The sequence below is a fragment of the Littorina saxatilis genome, linkage group LG9 (assembly GCF_037325665.1).
Source record: "Littorina saxatilis isolate snail1 linkage group LG9, US_GU_Lsax_2.0, whole genome shotgun sequence".
Classification (NCBI taxonomy): Eukaryota; Metazoa; Mollusca; class Gastropoda; order Littorinimorpha; family Littorinidae; genus Littorina; species Littorina saxatilis.
Genome location: NC_090253.1, coordinates 39,037,513 through 39,061,197, shown reverse-complemented (window position 1 = coordinate 39,061,197; position 23,685 = coordinate 39,037,513). Strand labels below are relative to the sequence as shown.

Here is a 23,685-nt window from a genome sequence, read left to right as displayed (position 1 = left end):
CGGTTTCGGATTGTCTGACCACTAACAACAGTGTTGGTGGTAGCTTGTAGGCGTTGCCTAATGTTGTTTGCCGTAGCCATTCTTTGTTGCATGGCCTGCCTCTGAATGAAGCGATCCTCTCTTTGTGTGGTGACTCTGGGCCGACCAGAACGTTGTCGCTCCTGCACTCTTCCAGTTGCATGGAATCTCTGTTTTAGTCTGATGATGACAGAGGGAGCCACTGCAAGCCTCTGGGCCACTTGCCTGGCAGCAACACCGTCTTGTAGCCATCCTATTGCCCTTCCTCTATCCAAATCGCTCATTTTTCTTCGTGGGGGCATGTTGCTACTGTGCATAATTGTGTCAGCGTGTCAATCTTTAAACACAAGCTGGTGAGCGATGTTCATAGCCAGGACACTGTTGTAGCACGTGCATCACATGCCCTGGCATGCGTTCCGCAAATTTCATGGGGCTATAAAAAACATCCTTTTTGAGTCACTTGAGAAAAAGTGACTCTATGTAATCGGTCAGTGTTAGTCTGTCCGGCCGGCCGTCCGTAGACACCACCTTAACGTTGGACTTTTCTCGGAAACTATCAAAGCGATCGGGCTCATATTTTGTTTAGTCGTGACCTCCAATGACCTCTACACTTTAACGATGGTTTCGTTGACCTTTGACCTTTTTCAAGGTCACAGGTCAGCGTCAAAGGAAAAATTAGACATTTTATATCTTTTCTCGGAAACTATCAAAGCGATCGGGCTCATATTTTGTTTAGTCGTGACCTCCAATGACCTCTACACTTTAACGATGGTTTCGTTGACCTTTGACCTTTTTCAAGGTCACAGGTCAGCGTCAAAGGAAAAATTAGACATTTTATATCTTTGACAAAGTTCATCGGATGTGATTGAAACTTTGTAGGATTATTCTTTACATCAAAGTATTTACATCTGTAGCCTTTTACGAACGTTATCAGAAAAACAAGGGAGATAACTAGCCTTTTCTGTTCGGCAACACACAACTTAACGTTGGGCTTTTCTCGGAAACTATAAAAGTGACCGGGCTCAAATTTTATGTGAACGTGACTCATTGTGTTGTGAATAGCAATTTCTTCCTGTCCATCTGATGCCTCATATAATATTCAGAACTGCGAAAGTGACTCGATCGAGCGTTTGCTCTTCTTGTTCTTCCAAAATGCAGAAGCTTTTGAGAAGTCCCACAAAGGGAAATAACTCTGCCTGCCAAAAAAATTCTAGGTCAAGACTCATTGTTCATTTGTTAATTCAAACACATTAATCTTTTAATTATTATGTCGATGTTTAATTTTTTGGCAATTTTTTATAATTAGATCCTTTTTTTCAACCGATCCTTAACTTTTTTTGAAGAGTGTACATTAAAGCAAATGCAAACCAAATTTTAACACACACAGTTCTGTTTTGAATGTCGTGGTCAAATGACTTGAAGAGAAAAACTCCTCCCCAGCAACAAACAAACAAAACTCCACTTCTTCTTCTGCTGCGTTCGTGGGCTGAAACTCCCATGTACACTCGTGTTTTTGCACGAGTGGAATTTTACGTGTATGACCGTTTTTACCCCGCCATTAAGGCAGCCATACGCCGCTTTCGGAGGAAGCATGCTGGGTATTTTCGTGTTTCTATAACCCACCGAACTCTGACATGGATTACAGGATCTTTTCCGTGCGCACTTGGTCTTGTGCTTGCGTGTACACACGAAGGGGGATAAGCCACTAGCAGGTCTGCACATAAGTTGACCTGGGAGATCGGAAAAATCTCCACACTTAACCCACCAGGCGGCCGCGGCCGGGATTCGAACCCTCGACCTTCCGATTAAGAGGCCGACGTCTTACCACCCCGCCACAGCGCCCGTCCAAAACTCCACTCAACACCACTTCTTCCCAATCAGTGTTACGAAATTCAATAGCGGCATAATCATAGTGTAAAGTTCTGCATATTGGCCGAAAAAACAACGCAAAAGAGTTATATATGATGGACTAGAGGAATACCCGGCTTCGCCGGGGTGAATCGCGAGACAGAGACAGACAGCGTGGCGGTTCACCACAATCACCTTTGAAGGCGAAGTCCTCTCAAACGGGATTGAGAATTTTTAGAGCTTATTTCTAAGCCCTATATTATCTGTCACGTATGGCTTCACTCTGTAAAAACATTGGCGACATTTGTCTTAGATTAAAAACACACACAGGCGCGCACACAAACTTTCCCTTTATGTACAGTGGTTCACCACCCTCCCACCCCCCGCAAGACAGACAAAAGCCGCCAGACCCCATCACAAACAGAACTCTACAATCCACAGGTGTTGCCTCCACACATACACACACACACACACACACACACACACACACACACACACACACACACACACACACACACACACACACACACAGAAGCCGTATATATCTATGTAAATATATAGTGATAGATGACAGTGGACTTTTCGATAAATAGATTCGACCTTTGCACTTTTACAGTGAGGACAACTTACGGGTACATGCAAGGAAAGACCGGCAACTTCTAAGGCGAACAACTGTGCAGAGTCTGCTGTGAAGGGCGACGGTAGTCTCCCTGTCACACTCGATCCCCTTTGAATGAACTTTGTCCCCAAAGTTCCAAACTATGGACCCGCCAAGCTTAGGTCCCTCCCAAGTGGAATGGGAACAGCACGAAAATGATTCAGTGGCCTGAACATTTCATGTCGAGTCCCATCGCAGTCGACGACACCAAATGTAACCGAGTGCCGAAACACCACAATCACCTTTGAAGGCAAAGTCCACTCAAACGGGATTGAGAATAACTGTTATGGCTTCTCGAAGGAAGGCCTGAACATACACACACCAAAGCCGCCAGACCACATCGCAAACAGAACTCTACAACCCACAGGTGTTGCCCACACACACACACAAACACACACACACACAGAGAAGCCGTATATATATATCTATAAATATATAGAGATAGATGACAGTGTATTTTTCGCGTGGCTATAAATTGATTCGACCTTTTCACTTTTACACTAAGGACAACTTACGGGTCCAAGTCTCAATCCTCAGGGGCTGGGGGTTCCTGCAATCCTTTAATTAATTAAGATGTGGGCTGCATCTTGTTTTGCTCTCCACAGGGGCACATGGGGCCTGGAAGGGGGCCCGTGTAGCTCAGTCATGTGGTCATTGGACTTGTGATCCTAGGATCGCGGGTTCGAACTTTGACTGATGTTCAGACCCAGAGACGGTATCCATGTCCAACCCCCGTGTCACCACACCCATATATGCAGATGGCTGATACCACCCTGTGACACGCACACACTTGTGTATCTCATCTAAAGTCGGGGTAAAACCCAGGAACATGCCCCGAATGGCTTTGCCGCCGTGAGAGCGTAATACTTGAATTTCTCTCGCACATGGGGGAGGGCACGTACGGCACGCGATTTCTTGTGTAGATGTTGGTGGAGTCTGTTATGCCCTGTGCTCTTGATTAGTATATGGCGCTCTGTCGATCCAACCGGAGTCCGGGAGAATCTGTCGCAGGCATTAGACATAGACATAGACATAGACTAGAACACTGTATTATCTCAACGAGGAGAAACTCAGGTGTGGTAAGGATTACAATAAACAACATAAAACGTAAGAACATAATAATAAAACTATCGAGGCGCAAATAGTCCACTCACAATAGTCAAGATTAGGACGACAATATCAAAACAAATCTCTCTCTCTCTCTCTCTCTCTCTCTCTCTCTCTCTCTCTCTCTCTCTTTCTACCCTCTCTCTCTCTCTGACCCTCTCTCTCTGACCCTCTCTCTCTGACCCTCTCTCTCTCTCTCTCTCTCTCTCTCTCTCTCTCTCAGTCTCTCAGTCTCTCCGTTTACAAAGGCCTGAATCTTGTTGGACTGAGCTGGTTTCGGTGACTCGCCAAATTTCAGATCCGTACAGCAGGACAGATGTTTATGTTGGACAGATGTTGTTTGCAGCATTTCACACAAAATGGCATCAAATTATCGGATTGCAAACAAAGACAACCCGGAAAGAACATAATTACAGTTATAGGGAAAAACATGATAGGGGGGTCGCTTTTTTGCCGGTCCAAGTTATAACAGAAATTAAGAAATTGACTAGGTCATGAATATTACCATGCTATTCCGAAGACTATAATTGCGATAATAAAACATAAATACTGAATAATGATTTCTCTTAAAGGCACAGTGCAGCTCACAGCCTTCGTTTTGCGTTTTTGTTGCAGCTGAGTGCATTTACAGTTCAAAAATCCTCCTATGGTAGTAAAACAAACCCAAAACTACCCAACGACGACATCTGTGAAGCTCGACAGTTTCTTGTTCACGCGAGTGCATAAATTAACCTAGTTATTACGTGGTGTTTGGTCGGAGTTCGATTCAACTGAGTGATTCCGGCCTCCATTTTGTTTTACACAAACTCATGATGACGTCTGACATAGTTTGCTAGTGACGTGTCTTTTTGTGCATGATGTGGTGATCTACCTGATCTAAATTTAGATTCAAAAATAGGTCAAGACCAGCCGGGTCCGAGTACGAAATTAATTCGTAAAAAAAATCGCAGTTCTGGACTCTTTGGGTGCAAGTCAATGAAACTTGGTAGTTCTTCTAACAGCTGCCTGAGGTATGACTAAAAGCCCCAGGGGCTCCGTGCACCTGGATTTGACAAGTTCAGTACCTTTAAATAAAATAAATAAAAAACCACCAAGTGCTTACCCAAATGGGGTCGAGACAAACCCGAACCACATTAAGTAGAATTACAAAGTGTGTGTGTGTGTGTGGGGGGGGGTGTATGTGTGTGTGTGTGTGTGTGTGTGTGTGTGTGTGTGTGTGAGTATGTGTGTGTGTGAGTATGTGTGAGAGAGAGAGAGAGAGAAAGAGAGAGAGAGGGAGAGATAGAGAAAGAGAGAGGGAGAGAGACAGGGAAAGAGAGAGAGAGAGAGAGACACTAGGGAGAGGGAAAGAGAGAGGGAGAGGGAACTTGAAGAGAGAGGGAGAGGGAGAGAGAGAGAGGGAAAGAGAGAGAGAGAGAGAGAGAGAGAGAGAGAGAGAGAGAGAGAGAGGTCTGGTAAGCAAAGATGCTTGTGACCCATCCAGTCAAAGTCGGGTGTCTGAACCTTTGTCGACGGCACGCTACTGTAACCTGAAGGTTTGACCACCGGGCTCGTCTATCTCAGGGCAGCAAAAGCGTGGGTAGTAGTTCGAGCAAGGAATGCACACTGAAGAACGGGCACATAAAACGATGTTAGAAAAACAACTTATTTGATGGAAAAATCGCGAGAAACCGTCCTGATACAAAGTAATCGAGGACTAATCGAGGACTTCTACTCTATCTTACTCCGAAATTCGTGCAGCGATTGCCTAGAAATTGTTTCTACATATATGCCGCCATAGCATTGACACATATGCCATGCTAAATTTCAGGCAAATCGGCCCATAAACATTGGAACTATAAGCGATCAAAAGTGTGAAGGATGAACAGACAGACAGAGGCCTATTATAAGGTAGATTACACAAATTTCCCCTAATTATTTAATATCCATTTTACCCCCCACTGCACCGCTGCGTGTACGCCACAAACGTTGTCAGATTTGAAAGGTCAGAAGTGCGTGCATATCATGGTACTCGGCTTCACGGGGGGGGGGGGGGGGGGGGGGGGGGGGAGGGGGGGGGGGGGGAGGGGGGGGGGGAGGGGGGAGGGAACACGCTGGCCCAGTGGAACCCCCTTTTAAGACCCCCCCCCTCCCCAATTTAAGACACCCTCCTTTGTAAGACTTTGTTTTCTCAGATTTTCTGTTCATAACCTCTGTTATATTACCCCCATTTTGAGACTCCGTCTTTCCTAAGACCCGATTTTCTCAGATTTTTTGAGGTCTTAAAAGGGGGGTTCCACAAAGTGCATCCTATATAAAGCCTGGGGAAACAAGCTGGCGCAGGCGAACCTCTCTGCAAAAAGACTCAAAGACAGGTAAGAAGGATACCGTTTTTAAGCCGCTTATGGGGCTTACTGGATTTGCTCTGTCTCAGTGTTTATTTGTTTGTTTGAGGCGGGCTATGTCTTACAAACAAGTCGGGTAAGACTTGTATCTCTGGGTCAATTAAGCTCAAATTTCGTGAAAGTGTAAGGAATAGGGTTAGACGCGTGTATGCAAAAAATTACATTCCTATCGGAAGTCAAACGGAAGATATTTTAACGCTTGTACAAACCGAACCAAGGGACGAAACCCACTGGCAGACGCATAGGTTATGCGGGAATTCCCGCACCCACAACTCCGTTATGTAGCGTTTTTCGTCTATTTCTTCTATTTCGCCTTATGGCTGCTTTATTAGTCCGTGATCTGAACGAAAAATTGTTATCAAAAAGAATCCTCTTTAATTCTGTTGATTTTACCCAATTTAACCTTCCATGTGTTAGGATTGGGTATTTCTAGTTATTGAAAAGGCAGCCATCATGTGCAATTCTGTCAATGAATGACGTCATGCTAGTTGCTGGTATGGTCTTAAAAAATGGGGTTTAGTATTTAAAACTGAAATAACTCTGTTACCTTTGCGACTACAATTTCAGTTTAAAGTTATGTTTGATCACAGTGTAACCGAGTGCCGAAACACTACGATCACCTCAGATGTAACCGAGTGCCGAAACACTACGATCACCTCGGGAGGCGAAGTGCAATCAAACAGGATTGAAAATGTTAGGGCTAATTTCTTAGCCCTATAAAAACTGTTATGCAAACCCGAAGGTTTCCATGAACATCATACAGACAATCGGAAACCACCAGACCCCATGACAAACAGAATTCCACAATCCACCGGTGTTGACTTAAAGGCCAACAACTCGGGTGCAGAGTCTGCTGTGAAAGGAGCGGTAGCCTCCCCTGTCACAACAGAAAACGCGCTAATACACGTCAACAAAAAGGAATCAACGCAATTTTACGTAAACCTTATTATGTTTTGAATTCACGGTCCATACATTACCATGCCGTGTTCTTGGCTCATTAGTTCGGAACGATGGTTGTTGTTGAATCAAAAAACAAGAAATCATTGTTCAAAACTGCACTTGTCAAACCACTTCTCAAAAAACCTAGTCTTGATGTCAATATTTTGAAGAATTATCGTCCTGTATCTAATTTATCATTCTTGTCCAAAGTTTTTAAAAAGGTAGTTTTGAAGCAGCTGTTGTCATATTTGAACACCCATGATTTGATCTCGCACTCTCAGTCCGCTTATCGCCCTTCTCACTGTACTGAAACAGCCCTACTTAAAGTAATCAGTGACATTCTGTCTGCTCTGGATGGTGGTGATGTGTCAGTGCTTACCCTACTTGACCTTTCTGCAGCGTTCGACACGATTGACCATGTCACGCTTCTCCATAGACTTCAGACTCTGTACGGCATATCCGGTCCACCGCTAGCATGGCTTGAGTCCTATCTCATTGGCAGGACTCAGGCTGTGCTTGTCGATGGCCAAATGTCTGCTCCAGCCCCACTTTCTTTCGGCGTTCCTCAAGGTTCAGTACTCGGTCCCATCCTTTTCATCATGTACACTAAGCCCCTCTCCACACTGATTCAAAACCATTCTGTTTTAAATCAGTCTTTTGCTGATGACACCCAGCTGTATAAACCCAGTCCCCCTGCAGAGACACATTCCGCCATCCAGACCATTCAGACATGCATCACTGATGTTAAATCTTGGATGGTCGATAACAAACTCAAGCTGAATGATGATAAGACTGAAGTCTTACTGTGCAAAAGGAAGAACACTACATTTCCCTCTCCCCAACCTGTTTCTGTTCAAATAGGCAATACCGACATTCTTTTCTCACCATCAGCTAGAAACCTTGGATTCACCCTTTCATCTGACATGACCCTTAACAAACATATATCTTTAGTCTGTAGAGCAGCTTATTTTGAGCTTCGTAAGATCAGCACCATTCGCCACACACTCTCCTCTCAAACAACTAACACTCTTGTCTGTGCCTTTGTTCTTTCTAAACTTGACTATTGCAACTCTCTTCTCTCTGGCTGTCCTCTGTACCTCCTGCATAAACTACAAAAAGTCCAAAACTCGGCAGCACGCCTCATTCTCAAAGCACGAAAACGAGATCACGCAACACCACTTCTTCACACACTGCACTGGTTACCTATTCAAGCCCGCATTGACTACAAACTGTCCACCCTCTGCTTTAACTTCTTTTCTGGCTCGTCTCCTGCTTACTTCTCTGAACTCCTCACCGTCTATTCTCCAGCAAGACAACTCCGTGCCTCTTCTGACTGTCGCATCCTTACCATTCCACACACCAAAACCAAAACATACGGACAACGCACTTTTACTTTCTGCGCACCTACACAATGGAATTCTCTCCCCTTTCACATCCGCCACTCTCAGTCACCCCAAGCATTCAAACGAGCACTTAAAACGCACCTCTTCAAGAAATACAACCCCTGATTTTGTTTTCTCAGTCCATCAGTAGGCTACATGTAGTGTATTTGTTGTTTTAGTGATAATGTATATAAACATCTAGGACTGTTTTCAGCATTGTTGATAACATGTTCTGTTTGATTAAGGGTATTCAGCTGGTATTTCCTTGTTTTTTACTACCTATTTACACCCCCGGTATAGGGGTGTGTATAGGTTTCACTCGATGTGTTTGTTACACCCCCGGTATAGGGGTGTGTATAGGTTTCACTCGATGTGTTTGTTTGTTTGTTTGTTTGTTTGTTTGTTTGTTTGTTTGTTTGTGTGTTTGTGTGTTTGTGTTCGCATATAGATCTCAAGAATGAACGGACCGATCGTCACCAAACTTGGTGAACAGGTTCTATACATTCCTGAGACGGTCCTTACAAAAATTGGGACCAGTCAAACACACGGTTAGGGAGTTATTGCTGGATTAAGATTCTACAAGGATTTATACAGAAACATATTCATGGTCAAAGGGAAATAACCTTCTCAGTTGGTGGCAGTGAGAATGGGTGCAGTGAGAATGGTTATTTCCCTTTGACCAACGGGGGTGTTTTTCCTATCGGAGGAATTTCTTGTTTATTCATGTTTTTATTACTTAGTTAGTGGAAGAATCTTTTGTAATGTATGTTTGATGGTGTATGCTTTTAATTAAGCGTTGTTGACTATGAATGTAGATGTAAATGCTTGTATAACTGTGTTTTAATTTTAAATGTGTCAAGCGCAAAGAGCATAATTGTAAAGTTATGATGTTGCGCTATATAAATGCTCATTTATTATTATTATTATTATTATTATTATTATTATTATTATTATTATTATTATTATTAAATGAACGTTTACTATTTGACAGAACAAGACATTTACAACATTGGTTGTTGTTGGTGTTGATGTAGTTGTATTGTTACTGCGCTTTGTGAAGTCTGTGTTAATTAAGGTTGTTCATATATATGATGCTCATTGTTCAAATGCTCAGGTAATAAGGTGACATTAGGGGTGTATTTATGTTCGATTATGCTTTTTGATCGTGTGTTTGTATTATTACAAATGCGATGTGGTCCCAACAGACAAAATACCATATGTTTATGTAAAAATGAAAATGGCACGTTAAAGTGTTCTTATCTTATCTTATCTTATCATATATTGTTCAAGGTTCTTACTGAACTTCGGTCGTGAATAAATATCTACTTAGGTGACAATTTCATAAAATAAATCAGTCGAAGAGATTATAGTCACTTTGTCATTCTGCTCTTCCTTATGTTCATAAGAATCTGACTGGAGGAGAGCAAAAACACTTGAAAGGACACACAAAGGAAACCGACCGTCACTAATCATGCAGCCTTCACTTCTTGCCTTCCTGCTTTTGGGAGTTTTAGGTATGACATTTTTGTTTTCCATACGTACGCGCAGGCACGCAGACACGCAAGCAGACATGCAGACAGTCACGCGCACGCCGGGGCTGTACGCACTCACGCACACACTTATTGACACGCCCGCAAATGATGTACGCATGCACGCATAGACACTGACTAACACAATCCCCACTAACACATGTTTTTTTTCCTTCTTGGACATAATTCAGTGTTTGTTTGTCAGCAGGTTTCGTTGTTGGTTTGTTGGTTAATTTGTTTAGGATTTAGTTGGTGGGTAAGTTGCTTATGGTATGCGTGTGCAGGATGATGTGCTTGCTGGTTTGTTTTGCCGGCCTCTCTTGAGTGTTACCTAGCTTGTTGTTATTGTCTTTTTTGCGTCTGTGTTTTTTCAATATTTTTTTTAATCTTCTTTTCTTGTTGTAGTTGATTCTTCATCATATCAAACGGAGTGTCAACCAGCAGGGAAAGTTAAAAAAAAAATTGTTTAAAAAAAAAAAGAACCAAAAAAAGAAGGGCCAGAGCGCACCCCGCACCGAGAATTTCGTGAAATCGGACTTCGAGCGTTGGCTTTTGTTCGTTCTGGGTCACTGGCCACCACGCTTTCATCCCCGCTTATGCCGCTTGTGTGTGCGTGTGCGTGTGTGTGCGTGTGCATGTGTGTGTTCATTCACACCCAAAACAAGCATAACAGCATCCACTCACAGTCATTCCAACTCAAAAGTTACAACCAAGTATTGCTGCGCCTGCTCACTAGTGACAGAGGAGGAGGTGATGAGGGGGTTGAGGAAGGTGAATGCTAGCAAAGCGGGGGGATCAGACGGGATGAAGCCTAGAGTACTCAAACACTGTGCAGAGCAACTTAGTTACATTCTTTCTGTTATTTTTAATTTATCTCTTAGTGTTAGTAAAGTACCAGCACTGTGGAAAACTTCATGCATTGTGCCTGTTCCAAAGAAAAAATCTGTACAGATCATGAACGACCTGAGGCCTGTAGCACTGACTTCTGTGTGCATGAAAGTTTTTGAAAGAATTGTCCTGTTTAGGCTTAGTGATTTTGTGAAAGATTTTATTGACCCATGTCAGTTTGCTTATAGAAGAAACAGGAATGTTGATGATGCAGTGTTGTATGTTCTTAATAAGATGTATTCTCATTTAGACAAGCCGGGTTCTTACATTCGTTTGATGTTTTTTGACTTCTCCAGTGCTTTTAATACCATTCAGCCACATTTAATGGCAGACAAGCTTTGTAAGATGAATGTTCCAGCTTCCACCATTCTCTGGATCATGGACTATTTGACAAAGAGGCCTCAGTTTGTGAAAATGGGAGATAAACTAGTGTCTGACACTGTGTGCACGAACACAGGCGCCCCACAGGGCACAGTTCTCTCTCCTTTTCTTTTTTCTTTGTATACAGCTGATTTTAGTACTTCTGGCGACTCATGCCCCATGGCAAAGTTTGCCGATGACACTGGACTGGTTGGACTAATGACTGACGATGACGACTCGGACTACAGGCGGGAGGTAGATAAGTTTGTTGGGTGGTGTGATGATAATTATTTAGAGCTTAATGTAGGCAAGACCAAGGAAATGATTATGGACAATAGGAGGAAGGAACATGTACATGGGGATATAGCGATTAAGGGGGAGGTTGTAGAGAAAGTAGAGCAGTATAAGTATTTGGGAATAATCATAGATAATAAGTTGACATGGAAGCCCAATACTGATGCTATTGTGAAGAAGCTCCACTCCCGCCTGTACTTTTTGAGAAAACTCAGATCTTTTAATGTTAGACAAGAGATTCTCCAGATGTTTTATACCTCAACCTGCAATAGTGTGCTGTACTTTGGATCCGTGTGTTGGAGTGGCAGCATCAGCAAGCAGGACAGGGATAGATTAGAGAAGTTCATTAAGAAAGCAGGTGGGGTAGTTGGGAGGAAGCAGGACACTTTTGCATCAACGCAGGAACGACGACTGACTGACAGGCTACAGAAGATTTTGACCGATGACACGCACCCACTCAGACCTGAACTTGACAGCAGACGGATGGACAGAAGCTTAAGATTTAGACAGCCATACACAAGAACCACACGCTACAGAAACTCATTCATTCCATCTGCAATTCACATCTTCAACTCTCAGGTGGGGCGCTAGGTGCTGGTGCTGTCGCTCTGACAACGGCATAATCTTTACATCCTTTTATCAGTTGTTTTTCTCTGTTGTTAGTTATATTGATTTATAGGATACAAATGTGATAAGATAATGTGGTTAAAATGTGATAAGGTGATAATGTGATATAATTTTTATAACAGGCAATGCATTGCTTCTATTTTTAGGCTTGTTTTAGTAGGTGTGTGGGTACAGTGTTTGCGTGTGGCGATATGATGTGAGTATGCGATGTGAATGTTGCTACATGCATGGTTGATTGATTGATTGGTTGATTGATTTTGCAGACACACAGTCAAGCTTGTAATTTCTCTTTTAGAGATGAATAAAGATTATTGTATTGTATTGTATTGTATTGTATAATTGACTTTAGAACAATGACATGAGAAAGATAAAAGTCTTAAAGAAACATGACAAAAAGCTTAAAATACACTTGGAAACGGAAATTTACATATTATTACATATAAACAGATGTAACCTTTGGGCGCTGAAAGGGTGTAACTGATTATCATCAAGTTTAGTTTTGTTTTTGCTACATGTTGTACTTTTTTTTAAAGGCAGGGAGCATCCTTCTTCGTTGGTCTTTTTGTTTCTATGAATATTTTGCAGTGAAGTTCAAGGAATATAGTTTTAAAAGAAACACACAAACAAACAAACAAACAAGCAAAAACAAAAACGCTAAAAATAACGGAACTGTATGAGTTTGTGTTTATGTTGCAGTGAAGTTTTAAGGAGAATAGTTTTGAAACAAACATACAAACAAACAAGCAATCAAACAAGCAAAACGAAAAACGCTTAAAATAACAGAACCGTATGAGTTTTTGGGCTGTGAAGTTCAAAGATAATAGTTTTAAAACAAACATACAAACAAACCTACAAGCAAAAAGAAGTAAACGCTCAAATTAACGAAACAAATGTGCAGTGAACTTTGAAGATCAGAGTTTTGAAACAAACAAACAAACAAACAAACAAACAAAACCTACAGGCAAAGAAAAACACACACACACACAAAAGGTTCAATATAACAAAAACGGTATGAGTTTCACAATGAACTTTCTAAAATGATAGTTCTGAAACAACAAACAAACCTACAAGCAAACAAGAGGCGAAGCCTTCAAGGCTCACGTAAGAAATCGACAAACAGTAACACAAACTCAATCACTCCGTCACACATACACACACACACACACGGTAAGCATAGGTGACACTGTGCAAGAAAGCGAGACACTAGATCTAGATCTGTCTGTCTGCATGTAGCCTACTTACAGACACGACTGCCAACTAGTCTCGGCCCGCTCAAAATAACAATGACCGAGACATTCCTTCGCGTGACGTCTAACCCTCTTACGCCATAATGTGACGTCTTCAAATGACGAAATGTTAAAGTTTCTACCACAGACATACACACGCACGCACGCACGCACATACGCACGCACAGACAGACAAAGTTACGATCGCATAGGCTACACTTCGTGAGCCAAAAACGAACACTTTTAACCCGCAAGCCAACCAAAGCAAAACGATCGGAACGATAACATTACGAAACAAGATCATTTCTCACTAACATCATGTCAAATTTGCAGAGGAACGTTCCATATCACTGATAATATGATTTTGCAGAATCAAACGCATTAATTAAGTTCCTGTCCGTTAAGTTTCTTTCACATTTATCCGAAAATTACAACAGCGCTCGATCTGTTCTCCTATTTCATTTTGTGTGTGTGTGTGTGTGTGTGTGTGTGTGTGTGTGTGTGTATGTGTGGGTGTGTGTGTGTGTGTGTTTTGTGTGTGTGTGTGTGTGTGTTTTGTGTGTGTGTGTGTGTGTGCCAGTGTGTTCGTGTGTGTGTGTGTGTGTGTGTTGTTTTAAGAGCAGATGAACCACACTTTTCCATCAACTGTTTAACTGTATGGACAATAAATTATCTTATGTCTTATGTCCATAATTCGCAGTGTTTGAGACGGAGGCCAGGTCTCCGATGTGCCAGTCCAACCGTGCGTGCACCAGACACCTGGAATATGTGTGTGGTTCGGACAGTATCACTTATTCTAACCCCTGCGTTCTTCTGGCAGCAAAAGACTGCGAGTAAGGGGTATTCTTGTGGCATACTGTGTGTGTGTATGTATGTCAGTGTGTGTTTGTGTCAGTGTGTGTTTGTGTCAGTGACGGTGTGTGTGTGTGTGTGGCAGTGTGCGTGCGTGCGTGCGTGTGTCAGTGTGCGTGCGTGTGTCAGTGTGCGTGCGTGTGTCAGTGTGTGTGTGTGTCAGTGTGCGTGCGTGTGTGTGTGTGTGCGCGCGTGTGTACGCGCGTGTTCCATTAATTTGCACAAGTTTGCCTTCCTCTCGCCCTCGGGCCCTGTGGCAGTGCCAAATACAATCATTTCTTTTTTTTCCAGTCCAAGCATTGAGCAAGTGTCTGACACTTGCTGTGACAATGAAGAAGGGAGGAAAAAATGCAGCCCTTTACGGCTTTAGTACAACCTCGTTTCCCGTGAAGGCTTTCGCATGGAACAGACGATACCTCCAATTTGACACATACCCAGATCTGAAATGATGTGCCCACGAATCGTTCAATTAGGAAGGACTCTGTTCCGGCATTCGAATTAGAGAACTTACCCAGTTAGCATGCTAACGTTAAATTGACGTTAAATTAACGTTAGCGGTAAACGTTAATTTAACGTTTACCGCTAACGTTAATTTAACGTTAATTTGCTCATGTGATAAAACGTTAAATTAACGTTAACATTTAACGTTAATCTAACGTTAATTTAACGTTAATCTAACCATAATATAACGTTAAAATTAACGTTAATTTAACGTTTTTGCAAACATAAAAATAACCAAAATAAAACCAAAATCAAACCATAATATAACGGTTAGATTAACGTTATTTTAACGTTTTTTAAACGTTTATTGCTAACGTAAAAATAACCAAAATAAAACCAAAAAGAAACGTTTTATTAACGTTTATTTAACGTTTTTTTAACGTTTTTTGCTAACATAAAAATAACCAAAATAAAACGTTTTATTAACGTTTATTTAACGTTTTTTTAACGTTAGCATGCAAACATAAAATTAACCAAAACAAAACCATAATCAAACGTTCTCATGCAAACGTTAAATTAACGTTCACATGCAAACGTTAAATTAACGTTCACATGCAAACGTTAAATTAACGTTAACATGCAAACGTTAAATTTACGTTCTCCTGAAAACATTAAAATAACATTTGCAAATACAAATTTGAATCAATGCACAGAAAATTCAAGATCACAAATTTTATTTAAAATTTAAATTGTTGAGGTCTTTACCAATTCAATAAGTGAATACTAATTTGATAACAGTAACACTTTTAAAATGTTGAACAATGCATACTAAATTCCTTCAATTGCTAAAACATGAAAATGTGAACTAAAAAAATATTACAACACATTTTTCAGTCTCAGTAAAATACCACAGCATAGTATTATCAATCGGGCAGACAAAAATTATGTGTGGACTTAATCTCATTGAAGCAACGCTACATTGACTAGTTTGAACTTGATAAAAAAAATCATCAGAAGGCGATAACAGGATCAGCAATTAAGAATTTCAATCACAATGCGTTGATATGGGTTCATCAAGGTAAATACCATAGGGCTGTGCAAACTCATTATCGACAGCGATCACTGTTAATGACAAAATCAGAGATAAAAACAATACAAAGTATTTGCACAATCAGTAATACAAGCAAGTCAGTAGCACAAAATATGAGAAACAAAGGGATGTAAGCGCTATTAATGCATACACGTGTGACAAGCATGTAAAGTCTCTTGTTCATTCCAAAGCGTGTTATTCTCACAGGTGCCAAGAAAATTGCTTCCACATAATCTCACTTACTCTTGTTGCACATGTCATATAGCAGAGCAATTACGTCCCTTTGTTTCTCAGATCTTAAAATAGCGCTCTGCTTCATTTCATTAAGATTCTTGCTATCACAAAAGATATTAACATATTTTGTGGAGTAGCTAGATGAAAAACAATCATCGATGAATAAAAATTAACAAGCAGCAAGACTGCATGTTTTCTGCACCACTTTGCCAAACATGTGTGTGCACAGTGAATATTTGTTTATGAACTGTTGGTGTTAGTCCTGAATGATGGCACCCATGTAAATAAGGCTTGATGCCGGGCTGCTTTGCAAACACAGCATTCAGAAGCTGTGGGTCAGCAAAGGTGTTGAATCTTGTTAGTGAGATGGCGCGCAATGATGTCCTGTAGCACTAGCAGCTGCCTGCACTCGCTCTTTGACGCTGGTCAAACTTCTGGTCGTAGGTGAAGTCCACCTCACAGAATATGATGATGGTAATGGTGAGGGAGTTCAACTTCTGTTTGAACTATGTGGCCAGGCCCAGCTCCCTGACTTTGAAGTGGTCATAATCTTATGCAGGATACCAACCTGGGATAGAGAAGGAAAAATGGTTCTTAGTCAATGGCTGGGATTACAAACTAAATCACACACACACACACACACACACACACACACACACACACACACACAACAGACACATACACTAACAAAAACATACACTTACAAACACACATACACACACATTAGCAGTAACAAACACATACAATACATGTACTAAGAAACACACCCATGTATACACACATACACACAGACACACACACACACAGACACACAGGCGCGCATACACACACACACACAGGCGCAAGTCCACATATATGCAAAATCAAAAGTCTCAGCCCAATTTGAGAAAGAGAGAGAGAGAGAGTGTGTGTGTGTGTGTGTGTGTGTATGTTGCAAGCATTACACAACTGATATTGAAATTAAGCACCACAGGAAAAAACAAGTCGCGTAAGGCGAAAATACATTTAGTCAAGTAGCTGTCGAACTCACAGAATGAAACTGAACGCAACGCAACGCAGCAAGACCGTATACTCGTGGCATCGTCAGTCCACCGCTCACGGCAAAGGCAGTGAAATTGACAAGAAGAGCGGTTTAGTACTTGCGCTGAGGAGGATAGCACGCTTTTCTTTACCTCTCTTCGTTTTAATTTTCTGAGCGTGTTTTTAATCCAAACATATCATATCTATATGTTTTTGGAATCAGGAACCGGCAAGGAATAAGATGAAAGTGTTTTTAAAATGATTTCGAAAATTTAATTTTCATATTAATTGTTATATATATTTAATTTTCAGAGCTTGTTTTTAATCCAAATATAACATATTTATTTGTTTTTGGAATCAGCAAATGTTGGAGAATAAGATGAACGTAAATTTGGATCGTTTTATAAAAAAATTTCTTTTTTTACAATTTTCAGTTTTTTAATGACCAAAGTCATTAATTAATTTTTAAGCCACCAAGCTGAAATGCAATATCGAAGTCCGGGCTTCGTCGAAGATTACTTGACCAAAATTTCAACCAATTTGGTTGAAAAATGAGGGCGTGACAGTGCCGCCTCAACTTTCACGAAAAGCCGGATATGACGTCATCAAAGACATTTATCAAAAAAATGAAAAAAACGTATGGGGATATCATTCCCAGGAACTCTCATGTCAAATTTCATAAAGATCGGTCCAGTAGTTTAGTCTGAATCGCTCTACACACACACACACACAGACAGACACACACACACGCACATACACCACGACCCTCGTCTCGATTCCCCCCTCTACGTTAAAACATTTAGTCAAAACTTGACTAAATGTAAAAAAGACGACACTGAGTTAAACAATTCACTTACTGGTCAACAGTGTGAACTTTCAGCACAGACAATGGAAACTTCGATGTTTTCCCCCCTTCTGATTGAATGACTTTGGTACAATCATCTGTCATCAATGAACTCATCATTCTTCCCACCAGTCCAGACACCTTCCCACCAATTGCAGACTTGTTTGTTATCTGAGCGAATAAAAGTCAATATAAATACATGTCATGTGCACAGGAATGAGAACAAGGATTCTCAGTTAGGCAAAAAAAAAATTAGGTGTGGTTACGGTAACATAGCCAAAATAAAATAGGGTAGAAAGGTAGGCAATCACTTTTTTTTTTAACTTTTTTTTCTAACGTGTACAAATTAAACCTAGTTGACAGGGAAATAAGTGTGCGACTCGGGCGCTTTCGCTTTCATTGCGTTTTCTGCACTCGTTTATTTGGTTTTTTTTGGTTGTTTTTTGACAAATGTAATAAAAAGTTATAGGGTCGGCCCCAAAAAATAGGGTAGGTCGGGTTATTTTTTTTTTAGGCCTTATCACAAAAAACAAGCACAGAATGACAACATGTTTTCCTAAATGTTATTAAACTTAAAGACAGAAAAGTTCATCATACCAGTCCATCACTGAAACAGAAACGGTTGATATATGAATTTATATGAGTGTGTGTGTGTGGGTGGGGGGGTTGTGGGTCTGTTGCAAGCAATAATTATACATGTACCAAATTGTACTCACTGTTTTCAAAGCTGATAATTGTAAACCTTGATGGGTTGTCCCCTTCCAACTGCATGCTTTGGTACAGCCATCCTTCAGACTGTGGCCCCCTCCCATTGCCACCTCTCTCTCTCCGATTGTAGACAGGATTTTTTTCATCTGAAAGAAATAATGTCCAATTAATACGAATTTGCACAAAGGACTGGAAACAGAATTGAAAGTAATTCTGATTTAACCAACAAATTTACAAAAGCACATTGATAGATTATTTTCCCTAATATGTTCCAACAGACAGTTGAGTAATTACAGGTCACCAGAAAGGTCCACCACTGAAACAGGTACAGTTCAAATTGGAGTTTGTATGTGTATGTAATGTATACATGTGGAAAGGGGTGGGGTGGGATGGGGGATGCGTGTGTACATGTGTGTGTGTGTGTGTTTTGCAAGCATTACACAACTGATTATATAATAATTACACAACAAATTGTTCTGTCAGTTACATTGAAAACTCATTTAAAAAACCCACTTACTGTTTTCCAATGCAAACCTTCAGCTTGTTGAAGAATGGAAATTGGTTTTGCCTTTTCCCATCCAAATGCGATGAACGGCCATGCCATCAATCAGCTCACTTTTCTTTTGACCAGTTAAGGCACCTCCCCACCAAATGCAGACAGTTTTTTTGTGGTATAAATCTGAAAGAATAAAAGCTATTTATTATGCACAACAGAATCATAAAAGGATTCTTAGTTAAAATCACCATTTCAGGCAACAACAACAATAAAGAAAAACAGCAAACACCTAAACACACACACGGTGACACACACACAGTGACACACACACACACACCTAAGAAACAAAGCAAACTTTTTAGTCTCATCAGTCATGTATTCCAAGAGATAAAAAATACATCTGATCTAGTCTCAATAATTAGCAAATCTATCTTCCAAGTTCCATAGGCAATACGAATACTCACTCAAAGTTTGTAAAAATCTTGAAACCAGTCCAGTTATGTCTTGCGCCTTCGGTCTTAGTATTGGACTGTCCAGTCTGGTTCTGTTGGTGTATCATAGTGCTCTTGCAAAGTTCTGCCAGTGCCAGTTCCCAATCTTCCTCATCAGCAGACAGCACAACTTGCCGTTACGTCCTTTGATAACTAGAAACGAAAATTCTGAGTGACCTCCCTTGATCGCCAAGGGACATTACTCTCAGTCTCAAACTTTTCACTGTGGAACTGGAATCGAAATTAAAAAAAGTTTCTGTAACAGTTTTTAACACGCTAGCAACTTCAAAGTCAGTGTGACTGCTGATACATGTATAAGATAACATGCTACACTTCAGCATATCAGGAATACACACTACAGATCTTGTGACGCTGAGGCGAATGGCAAATGGAACTTTCAGCACTGAAGAAATTCACCCAATTTCAGGTAATGTTGTGATTCATAGTTCACGATCCGTTGGCATTGTGATTGTTGACTTATTTTTCATACGAGTCACAAATATCAAAGCAATATCATGCATAACGATTGGAAAGGTGGATTTCTCTCTCTTTCTTTCCTGCCTTCTGTCTCTTTCTTTCTCTGTTTCAGTCTCTCTCTGTGTCTTTCTGTCTCTAGACTCTGTCTGTTACTCTCTCTCTCTCTCTCTCTCTCTCTCTCTCTCTCTCTCTCTCTCTCTCTTTCTCAATCTGAAAATTTCTCTCTCTCTCTCAATCTGATACTTTCCACACATGTGCACCCAGGGCACTTACTGTTCAATCTTACAGCTTCAGGTCAAATGCATTACTGTACAGTAAATAAGAGATCTCAGGAGAGGCATGGGGAGTAATTTTCGAAAATGATCTATTCAAAGACACTTAAAACAAGGTTTGATTGACAACTGCTCTCTCCCTCTCCCCCCCCCATTCCCACTCTCTATCTCTCTGTCTTCATTAACAAGTAAAGATTTGAGTGTGTTTAGACTATTGTAATTAATGCAATTCACACATCAATGCTTTCATTGCAGGGTGGGAGGAATTACCATGAGGATGGAACAGAAAGCATTCACAGGGATGTAAACTACAAGGTACAACCCCGACATTCTGGCTGTTGAGGCCAAGTAAGTGTGTGTCACTGTGTGTGTCACTGTGTGTGTCACTGTGTGTGTGTGTGTGTGTGTGTGTGTGTTTGCAGGTAAAATCCTTGTTTAACGCTAAGATGAATGTTCCAGCAGTCATATTATTATATAACAGAAAATCATATTTGAGAGAAGGCAGTGTTATTGTCAGGCCTCAGCATAGGGTCATTGATACATGTAATTCTTGGCTGGTCGGCCATCACATCATTTCGACATGTAGGAGGTCTTCTGACAGAACAATTTGTTGTAGCTGGGACATCTTTACCTATACATATTTTTAGTCAAGGTCCAACTGACATTCCATTGTCTTAGTCTGGGGAACATTTTTGGGAAGGTGTTCTGTGTGTGTGTAGGTGGGGTGGGGGTGGATGGGTGGGTAGGGCTGTTGTCCGTGCCAGGCAGCATTGACATAGAGCATTTCATTCAAACACAGAATGATGCTATCAAAGTTAGCAAATTCACAGAAGTAAATTCAACAATATTGGCATTATGCAAAGACAATTTAAACCTTATTTACCTTCAGTTCTATGTTCAGCAAAGAACACCAACAAAGAAGACATAATTATAGTGTTTACACTGAAGTTCTCAAATAACACTGAATTCTTTATGTTTTAAGATTGTTGCATTCTTTGTCTTTGCAGGTGTCATAGCATGTGGAGCAGATCTTCAAAGTCGCCTATTGCAGACATGTCATCGTCTGCACTGGTTGTATCAACAACTTTTTCCATGGCTACTGCTGCAGATTTAACAAATATATCGTCTGCTGCAAATTCAACAACTTCTTTGTCTGTTGCTGCTGCAAACTTAACAACTTCTGTGTCTGCTCCTGCTTAAAATTCAACAATTCTTGTTGACTGGTGCTGCTGCAAAGTGAATGACTTCTTTGTTTGCTGCTGCAGATTTAACAAGTATATCGTCTGCTGCAAATTCAACAACTTTTTTGTCTGCTGCTGCTCCTGCTGCAAACTTAACAACTTCTGTGTCTGCTCCTGCTTAAAATTCAACAATTCTTGTTGTCTGGAGCTGCTGCAAAGTGAATGAGTTCTTTGTGTGCTGCTGCAGATTTAACAAATATATCGTCTGCTGTAAATTCAACAACTTCTTTGTCTGCTGCAGATACTACACATTCAACAACTTCTGTGTCTGCTCCTGCTTCAAATTCAACAATTCTTTGTATCTGCTGCTGCAAAGTGAGCGACTTCTTCCTCTGCTGGTGGTGTTGCAAATAACCTCATATTTCCTTGTCTCTTGTGGCATCATTTTGGATGTATAATATATATATCTGCAAAGAACTTTTTAAACCCAAAAGATGGAATAGAATTGGTAAATTTCTAGGTACAGAACCTAAAAGTGTGGTATATATATATATATCCAAACTCACTTCTAGAAACTTTAGAACTGATTCAACTTTTGACATTTTTATCATGGTTTTATTTTTTATTTTTTATATTGTGGAAATATCAAGGAATGATGAATAAATGTTTACAACATATTGTCAAAACATGTTTCTAATGGTTTTATTTATTTTTCTTGTTTTGTTTTATGTTAGCATGTACAGTCTTTGGCTCAAAATATGAGACCTGGCCAGTACCATCCTTGCAATGAGACAGAGATAAAAATAAAAAAAAATCAACAGCCTGCATGCTCTCCGGATTAAGTAATACAACAAGATCATATAGCGTTAGCTGCAAAGTTAACTGTTCTCACCAAAAACCTTTTTCAAACTTTGATTTGACTTTACATGTTGGTGTTTGCTTGTCTTTTTTTAACATGGTTTTAGCTACATATATAACACTACAACAACAGCAGACAGAAAAGACTATGGGAAATGCATCTTCAAATAAGAAAAAAATTTAAAAAGCAAAATAAAAAATTAAATAAAATTATTTTCCTTATGATTCGTTTGATTATGTTTTTTGGGGGGTTCTTTTTAATGTTTGCACTCAACGTGAAAAATACGTTCAAACAGCCATTGTATTATACTTTTATTTTGGTCAAATTGATATTAGCGGTAAACGTTAAATTAACGTTAATTTAACGTTATATTATGGTTTTATTTTGGTTGAATTAACGTTAAATGTTAACGTTAATTTAACGTTTATCTTGATGAGCAAACTAACCTAAATCTAACGTTAATTTAAGGTTAGCCATAAAACATGAAATAAACGTTAGCCATAAAACATAAAACTAACGTTAATTTAACGTTACATTATGGTAATTTTTTTTTTATTTTTTTTTTACAAATACATTTTTTTGAAACGTTTGTTTTTGATATAATATGTCAATTTTATTTTTTTTAAATTTTTATTTTTTTTTATTTTTTTTTTCAAATTTTTTTTTGGTTGCTTGTTATTGTTAATGTCAATGTTACCACCACAACAATAACAACATTTTTTTTGGGTTTTTTTGTTTTTGCTTTTGCTTTGATTTTGAACGGTTATGTGTCAACGTTTATTTAACGTTTTTTTAACGTTTCAGTGCAAACCGTTTTTTTTGTGTTTTCGGGCAAACGTTAAATTAACGTTTGAAATTGGTTTGATTTTGAACGGTTATGTGCCAACGTTAATTTAACGTTATTTTAACGTTTCAATGCAAACCGTTTTATATTGGTTTTCAGGCAAACGTTAAATTAACGTTTAAAAATGGTTTGATATTGAACGGTTATGTGTAAACGTTTATTTAACGTTATTTTAACGTTTCAATGCAAACCGTTTTATATTGGTTTTCAGGCAAACGTTAAATTAACGTTTAAAAATGGTTTGATATTGAACGGTTATGTGTAAACGTTTATTTAACGTTATTTTAACGTTTCAATGCAAACCGTTTTATATTGGTTTTCAGGCAAACGTTAAATTAACGTTTAAAAAAGGTTTGCCATGAAAACGGTTTGCTTGCTAACGTTAATTTAACGTTAATTTAACGTTTGCTTTAGAACCGTTTTTCTGCTAACGTTAATTTAACGTTAATTTAACGTTTAATGCTAACCGTAAACCAAAATCTAACCATGCAAACGTTAAATTAACGTTAAATTAACGTTAGCATGCTATCAGGGTATGGAGAGCACTAAACGGGTCACATGTTTCTCCAGAGTTTAAAAGCATGTAATGATGGCTTGAATAAAGAAGAAGCACTTG

General features: G+C 39.9%; 3 long non-coding RNA genes across 3 annotated transcripts; 2 read left to right on the top strand and 1 right to left on the bottom strand.

The window, feature by feature from the left end:
• Window positions 1-5,859: 5,859 nt before the first annotated feature.
• Window positions 5,860-14,621, top strand: LOC138976018 (uncharacterized). The gene is made up of 4 exons (XR_011458845.1): window positions 5,860-5,985; window positions 9,743-9,850; window positions 13,961-14,093; window positions 14,404-14,621. It is a non-coding gene; the product is annotated as an uncharacterized lncRNA (long non-coding RNA).
• Window positions 14,622-15,026: 405 nt separating this feature from the next.
• LOC138976019 (uncharacterized) lies at window positions 15,027-20,113 on the bottom strand. The gene is made up of 5 exons (XR_011458846.1): window positions 19,410-20,113; window positions 18,967-19,128; window positions 18,458-18,595; window positions 17,755-17,912; window positions 15,027-16,445 (listed from the first exon to the last, which is right to left on the bottom strand). It is a non-coding gene; the product is annotated as an uncharacterized lncRNA (long non-coding RNA).
• Window positions 20,114-20,169: 56 nt separating this feature from the next.
• Window positions 20,170-23,685, top strand: LOC138976020 (uncharacterized). The gene is made up of 2 exons (XR_011458847.1): window positions 20,170-20,533; window positions 21,193-23,685. It is a non-coding gene; the product is annotated as an uncharacterized lncRNA (long non-coding RNA).